The following is an 8054-nucleotide window of genomic DNA, read 5'->3' as shown; positions in this document are numbered from 1 at the left end:
CAGCGGCAGTCCTGTCCATGTGGACATTTTGGCCTTTAAATTTTGGCTCCCGGGGATCTGCCGCAGTGTGAGTCAGCCAACATAGTGTCCTTAGGACTTCAAAATAAAGTCTTTTGTTTTGCTCACTTCTGTCTTTGTGAATGAGCACAGACTCACGAACTCGGTAGTGACCTTCCTTACTTCACAGAGTCAGCTCGGCAGGAACAACCGTTTGTACTTGCGTTGTCCCGTTTCATGGTTTAAAATCATTTGGGGGTGTGGTTGAGAAAGCCATGTCAATAACAAAAACTAAAGCTTTCGTACATCAACAACTCCAAAGTTTTGTCTTAAGTGACAAAATGTTAGACACAAATTTTGGGGTCCCAATGTGTTCAAAAATGTCCTCTTTATGACCCCAGATGTCCTAATCTTGTGGTGCTCCCCCACACTCCCTACCACCTTTTACACAGCTCTTTTTGCTGACTGAGCTGGGCTTGTCTGCACCTGCCTACTCTGTCAGAGCCTGGAAGAGAGGAGGCACACCCACCCGGGGCCAGCCCAGCCCAGGTCAGGACAAGCCTGAGAGTAACAGCTTGGGCACATGGACAGGTGTTGCCCCTGGATGCTCTGCACCTCAGAGCTGGCCTAGCCCTGGCCTTCAAGTAGAAGAGGCTAGCCCAGAGGCAGAGGTTCATCCCAGGTCACTGCACCCACTCTAGGGGGTTGGCCACAAAGAGGAGAACCACTAGATCCATTCAAGGTGTTCCTAGAGGGAAGGAGACCCCAGGGTCCTGTCGATGGGGGTGCTCCAGGTCCCTTGCATGCCCTTTCCAGCTCTGCTCCACCTTCCTTGGGGTCTGCCTACAGTCCTGTCTCCTTTCTCTAGATGTGGGTGCCCAGGTGGCAGTTGAGGAAATGTGGGAGGGACCTCTTCCTCTTTTGGTAAAGGCAATTGAGGCAAGGGGTGCCAGGAGGGGCCACCAATGACCACCCAGCAGAGGGTACTGTGGGTCACGACCTCCACCCCCCCCCCCCCCCCCCCCCAGGCCTGACCTGGGGTGAGGTTGCTTCTCTTCCTGGAAATAAAGAGGAGGAAGAGAAGCCTTCCAATATCGCGGCTGGGCTGCAATCCTGGCTGCCCGTGGACAGGAACAGGTGGGGAGGAATTGTGAGGGACCTGAAGGAAGACAGGACTCTTCCCTGAGAAGCTTGCACACCCACCATGACCCGGTTTCGGGGGACTTGGGAGATTAAAGACCAGCATTCCAAGCACAGAGCCAGGGCCTGCTCAGGGCAGGCGCGCACTGGCTTTGTTCCATCTTTACTTCCTTCTCACTGTCTTAGTCACCACGTTGTGGGGGAAGTGAGTGTGGGATCCTGAGTCAGACTGTCACAGGGTCAGCAGTGACCCTGGCAAGGGACCCTCCTCCAGAGGAGCTTTCGCTTGGCGCAGGGATTTTCAAGGAGGTAAATAGGGGCTGGAGTTCTTTGGAAGTGTGCTCAGGAGACAGGCTGCACAGGGAAAAGCCCGCACTGGGGGACATTTAACAGCCACTTTAACAGCCACGTAAGGCAAGGCTCTAGCTACCTTATTTCTGCGCAGACTCCTCAAAGCACCCCTAAGCGAGTGCAGTTACCCCAGATGGTAATGAGGAGCCTGCAGCTCAGTGTCTGAAGAGCCTGTCCCAAGTCCCAGAGGGACTGGCAGGCTCAAGATCTGGGGTCTGCGTCCGGCTTTTCCAGGGGCAATGCAGGACAGAGGCAAGACTTACTGGGGGGGGGGTTGCATTTTTTTAGATAACACAGTACAGGGGTGGATCACTTGTAAGGAACCACCTGCCTCTGTGACTGGAGGGTTCCACGGCTGTGGGACAGGAAAGCCAGGAGCTTAGACCTCAGGTGGGAGCCGGCTTTCAGTGCTTAGTTTCCTGCAGCCGGCAGCAGGCCCAGGAGCAGGCTAGCTTATTGATGGCTAAGTGTTTCATTCCCTGCAGAGGAACATATACAGGCAGTAGCGGCTCCAGGAGGGGCTACCCACTGCTGTCAGAAAGACAGAGGGGGGGGGAGGGGGACTGACTGACATTTCAGTAAGAAAAGGATGAAAAAGAAAAGTCTTTTGTCAGTGATGGGCACTCATCCAGATCCTGGCCAGGTGGCCTTGGAAGGGAGTGAGGATCGTCCAGGGAGGGGGGTTAACTCTGAGGGGTTAAGGGCCTTGTGAGGATCGTCCAGGGAGGGGAGGGTTAACTCTGAGGGGTTAAGGGCCTTGTAGATTGCTGCTCAGAAGTCAGGCAGAGGACAGTTACAAACCGCAGCACCAAGTGGGACTGGCTGGAAGCCAGGGGCCACAGATACGATGTGCAGGGCCTTCCTACCAGCCTAGAAAGTGTTGGGCCTTCGTATGCCAGCACCACCCACGGATGCAGAACCTTCTGAAAACGCCCCAGTTTCCGGGAGAGCAAGGGCAGCAGGAGGCCTGTGGAGGGCGGCTCCCCAGAGCTTAGCTAAAGGGGCTTTCTCTCCTCACATGTACTATGGGTTACTAGGTGTGCTAAACCTCACACCACCTCGATGAATTAATCCACCTAGCCAACAAACTCCTCCCGAGTGCCTGCTAACTGCAGGAGATAACTCGGCAAGTGCCCATCAGCATGAAGTCTGTACCCTGGGCAGACACTAGCGGGGAAGCTAAAGTTTCCTAAGGCTAGCTCACTCACTCAGGGAGTGGTGGAGCGTATCTAAGAAACACTCTTTCCTTTCGGCTCCCTGCCTTTTTCTACTTCTATCCGCGGAGCAGACCCCCGCCATAGACCGTCCTTCTAAACCAGCTTCCCCTCCCTTCTTTGCGGATGAAGCCATGAAGCCCGGTTATCTGAATTCCCCCCTTTCTACCCTCTATTCATGGAGCAGACACTATTGACCGTCCTTCTAAACCAGCTTCCCCTCCCTTCTCTGCAGATGAAGCCTGGTTATCTGAAGGCACACCTTCTACCCATGAGCCTAGGGAGGAGTCCCTTCCCAGCCCTGGGGATGAATATAAATTAGATCAAAACAGTCTCAGTAACGGCTTTTTCTTCCCTTAGGCAGGAATTGGCTTAGGCCCTAAATATGTGACATTCTGGCCAAGAGACGCGTGGGGAGACTGGCTGGAAGGGTGTCTGCAAGGTCTGTTTGCTTTGTCTTCTTTTTTCCAGCTTCAAGTTGCCCAAACTGTGGTAGCCAAATGCTCTCACAAGGGGACCAACCAGCTTGAGGCAAAGGTCAGGTCAGGGGGGCCCGGCAAGAAGACACCAAATACCACGTGCCCGCCGCGTTCCAGGCTCTGTCGTGTGAGGGAGCCAGGCCTTCCTGGTTTTGTTGTGGTTTGTTTTTGCCAGTTCCAGACTACTTGATTCATGCAGCTCCAACTGCTGCCCAGCTGGGGAGGCTCCTTGCTACCCTCTCCACTGGTTTCACTTTCTGAGTGTCCTCACAGACGATGGGTCCTACATCCTCAACTCTTGCTTGTGGCTTTTCTTGAGATGTCCCCCTAAGGTCTCCCCACCCCCACTCCCAGCTGAAGCGATGGCTCGGCAGTTAAGGGCTTTGCTGCTCTTGCAGAAGACCCGAATTCCGTTCCCAGGACGCACACGGAGACCCACAATCACCCATGACTCTAGTTCCAGGGGATCCAACACCCTCCTTTGACCTCTGCTGGCTCCTGCATGCTGTGGTGAACATTCACATACTGTGGCACATATACAAACACACAAAAAGACTTCATACTTTTTTTTTTTATTATCGTGTGTGCACGCTGGGTGAGGAGCGCGTACGCTACGGCTATCTGAAGCTACATGGAGGTCCGAAAACAGCTTCGTGGTCGGTCCTCTCCTACCACACATAGGTTTTAGGGACTGAACTAGGTTTCCAGACTTGTGTGGGAAACACCTTTACCCATGAGCCACCTGGCTGCCTGTGCTGACTTTGATTTCTCTTGTGTTCTTTCTTGACTACTCTGTTGTTATATCCCATACACTCTAAATTATAAACTCCTCCCAGGAAATGAGCAGCCCTTCCATTCCCTTAAATCCCATGATAGGTGAAGGGCCATTGTGAAGCTTAATAAATATTTATTGGTTAGGTTTTTTTTTTTTTTTTTTTTTTTGAAACCACATTCCAGAATATCATTTGCTGCCCTGGAGGAGGCCCGTGGACCGGTTTCAACAAGCAGTAAGGCAGGAGTCAGTGGCTGCAGGGGAGGCCACGCAAGTAGGCATCTGAAGCATCTCACCGGCTCCTGGATAGGATTGAACAGTGGGCAGTTCCAGCCTTGCTCTTCTCAGGGTTGAGTGCCGGGCAGACAGATCAATCTATGACCTTCTGCGAGCCCAAGAAAGGTCCAGCTCCTCTCTCTCCTGCTCACTGGCGGACTGGCCCGCTCTGATCCACAGCCGATGACCGGCAGGGCCACTTTTCCAGTTCCTGAGTCAAGCTCAGGGAACTTCCCATCCACTTCCTCCCCCTCCCCAACTTTTTCCTAGTAAGCAACCGATTGCCTCACATTCGGAAAGGGAGGCAGCAGAGCATACAACGGAAAGGCTCAAAGGCCCAAGTGCAAGCAGGAGAGGCCAAGGATTTTGCCTTGCGTGACGTCAGTGGGTCCTGCTCCCTAAGCCAGCCAGAGTGTTCCCATGTAGGGAAAAGGAGGGGAGGGGAACAAGGCACCGCATCTGTGGGTGGCTTGTGGGTGACTCATGGGCAGCACTAGTCCGGTGTGTGAGGGTAAATGGGGCCCGAGATAAAGATTGGTGCACTCCGCACACAGCGCAGAAGTCCCGCAGCGGCAGGTTAGGGACCCTTTGGATCCAAACAGTCTTATGGACCAAAACGGAGGGGCGGATACTTCCTCCTGATGACCTGACTTTTGTTTCTTTTGATATTACTTCCAACCTTTAGATTTCAGGACAATTTTGTTGTTTTGCTTTTTGAGACAGGGTTTCTCTGTGTAACAGTCCTGTCTGTCCTGGAACTTGCTTTGTAGACCAGGCTGGCCTTGAACTCACAGAGATCCACTTGCCTCGGCCTCCGAGTGCTTAGAGTACAGGCGTGAGCCACTGCCCGGCCAGAACGGTTTCTTGACTGTTTTTTCACAGTCCGAGTTTAGGTGCACTGAGTATGAATTAAGGGAAGGCAGAAGAGGGCTGAGGATATGGCCCTGGGGTCCACCTCCAGCACCTCAAAAAGAACAGACTGAATGACCAGCACAAAGAGGAAACTGACTACCCAGGCCACTTGGCCACAGGCTGCTTCCAGTGCTGAGGGGTACTATGACCCCCATATCCCAGAGCCTGCCCATTCTGCCTGTCTTCCCAGAGACCTCTATCCCCTGGGGTTGACTTTCCAAGCTGAAGGTAAGGGGTACTGAGGTTTCGGCCTGATATGTTCCTACAGCGTAATAGAGCTGCGGCCAGTAACAGGAAAACGGACACAGTGCACTAGCTGAGCAAAAGAGAACACATGTGCAATGGCCAATCCAAGCAGAGCGAGAAAGCAGATGTGCCTAGTGCACCAGAAATGGGAAGCAGATCGGGTGCAGGTCCTGGGTCACCCTGCGGGCCCAGAGGGTGGAGGGTCACTGGAGGGCCAAGCCATGCCGTGTGCTTCAAGCGGTCACAGACCATTTAAGTCCTCTATTACGGTTGGTTTTAATGTCGACTTGCCACAAATTAGAATCACTCAGTAAGGAGCCTCACCTGAAGACTGTCCTAGTGCCTTGATTGAGGTGGGGAGGTACACCCCGATTGCTGGTGGCACCTTCGGGTAGCAGCCCATATGAAAAATGGCATTTCAGAAGGATGCTCATCTCGCTTTGCGCTCACTTGGCCTCTCTTGCACCAACTTGATTCTCCCTGTGGCTGAATCCTCCACTGACAGTAGAGCCAGTTTCCAAGCTCCCTCACAGACTAGGAACCACCGGCTCTCCAGGATCCTCCTGGGCTCCCACCGCCAGATTGGGACTACGAGGCACCCCACCCTACCAGCGAGAGACAGCTATTGTGGGGCTCCTCCAACTGCTGAGGCACCCAGCTTTGAGGACTGAGTAACTACCAGGTTCCCAGCACCTCAGGTATGATTTCAGTAGCTCCCACTATTTTATAGGTCACTTAACACATGTACTCATCTCCTTGGTTCTGTCTGCCCTGTAGAGTGAGCCGACATCTCCCTTTCAGGTTGGCTTCAAAGACATTTTCTACACCCCACACGGGAACTGTCAATACCTTGACCCATCTGCAGGGTCTGTGGTGTTCCTCACTTTTCCTCACTTTAGGAACCTTGACCATACTTAGGCCATATACATACTGCACAGTCCCTCTGTGCAAAAGGCAGTTTGGGGGATGTTTTGGGTGCAGTGCTCTGCCTCGGTTTCCCCTGGCTCTCCCATACTATCTATTCCCAGTCTCTTGCTTTCTTTGGACTGTTTATGGGTGTTCTACTATCCATGGGATGCTCTGTCCCCTAGCTTTTGTTCCTTCTTCCGCTCCCCACAGCCCAGGCTGATCTACAGCTATGTATCCAGACAGTTCTGCATCCTCACAGCCCCAGTGTGCCATACTGAAGCACTGGCGGGCAAGAGCGGCTGTCCTCACGGCTGGGAGCTCTAAGGCTGGTGCTGGCCTCTGAGTGCTTATGTCCTGGAAGATGTGCCTGCCACCCAGTCCCAAGCCTCACCTGATTCTCCATATCCTTTGCTCTAACCTCAAGGAATCCTGGTGACCTAGACCGTGGCTGCCCTGATGACTCTCTGGCCACCACAGGGCTGGAGGAACAGCTCCCCAAGATGTTGTATTTTGCTTTTATGCTGCCGGGTTTGAAATCAAAGCCTTACTCGTGTGTGTAAAGCAAGGGCTGTACCGCTGAGCCATGTCCTGGTGCCAACGCGCTTTTCATTAAAAACTAAGCATTTATTTTCATGATGCTGGCGACGGATTCTAGGGCCTTGCAAATGCTAAGCACCCTGCCACTGAGCTACGTCTCCAGCTCCCAGAGGCTTTTCAACGTACCTCACTGAAGTGAAAAGAAGGGTTGGAGCAATTAGACAAAAAGCATCACGTGATTAGGGTGAGCGGAACCAGCCCTGTATCTGCAGCACAAGTGGCATCCCTATTTCAGCTGAACACGAACCCAAATTTAGTATGCATGGAAATAAAAAAGAACATGCCACAAAGAAGACACTTCTGAAATGCCGGTTGTAGGGAGAGCCTCTATATGTAGCCCGGGCTGACCTCAGCCTCGAGGTCCTGCTCAGCCTCTGGATTACAGGCATGCACCGCCATACCCAGCATAACTTTAATCTGAAAGGTATAACCTAGACAGCCAAGTATATCACAATGTGAATTTAACAGTCACTTAGCATGCTAATGCAGCATGAGAAAAGGCATACTAAAGTGAGAGCAAGAGCTAAGGACGGACATTAACCTCAGAGCCAATATAACTGATCTCTGAATTTGTAGTCATCTACCCCCCTGGTGTTTTCATTTTTGAGAATTATACATATTGCTGGATACAGTGTAGTAGACACTAATCCCTTACTTACAAGGGGTTTGAAAACTAGCAGTTTGGGCAACCTCAGTGTCAGGGAGAGGCTGATATAAGCTTGAATAACTACTGCAGAGCATCAGGTCAGCCACGGGGCCTCTCAAGAGCAATAGCAGAAGCAGATGTTTCGGTGGGGAAACAGGGCATGTGCAGATGCTCGGCTGATGCCATCAACGATCCTTTCATAACCATACAGGATCAGCTTGGGACAACTCGAGGTTTTATTCAGGGCATGAAGACAACGTGAAAGGGGTTTGTCCCTCCGCCATGGGGGCCCCAGGATGCTACTCAGGTCACTCAGGGGCCAGGGCTTTTACCTGCTGGGCCATCTCAGCGCATGCACACTCACGCACAGGCCATTAGCATGTGTGGAGGTCAGAGAACAACTTTCAGGGGTTGGTTCTCTTCTTCCATCAGGTGGGTTCCAGGGATCAAACTCAGGCTGTTAATTTACCCACTTAGAGTTGTTCGCAGACACAAATGTGACACAGACGACAGAA

The sequence above is a fragment of the Microtus ochrogaster genome, assembly GCF_000317375.1.
Source record: "Microtus ochrogaster isolate Prairie Vole_2 chromosome 14 unlocalized genomic scaffold, MicOch1.0 chr14_random_1, whole genome shotgun sequence".
In the NCBI taxonomy this organism is placed as follows: domain Eukaryota; kingdom Metazoa; phylum Chordata; class Mammalia; order Rodentia; family Cricetidae; genus Microtus; species Microtus ochrogaster.
The sequence above is the reverse complement of the archived record's forward strand: the minus strand, read 5'-3'. Positions refer to the sequence as shown.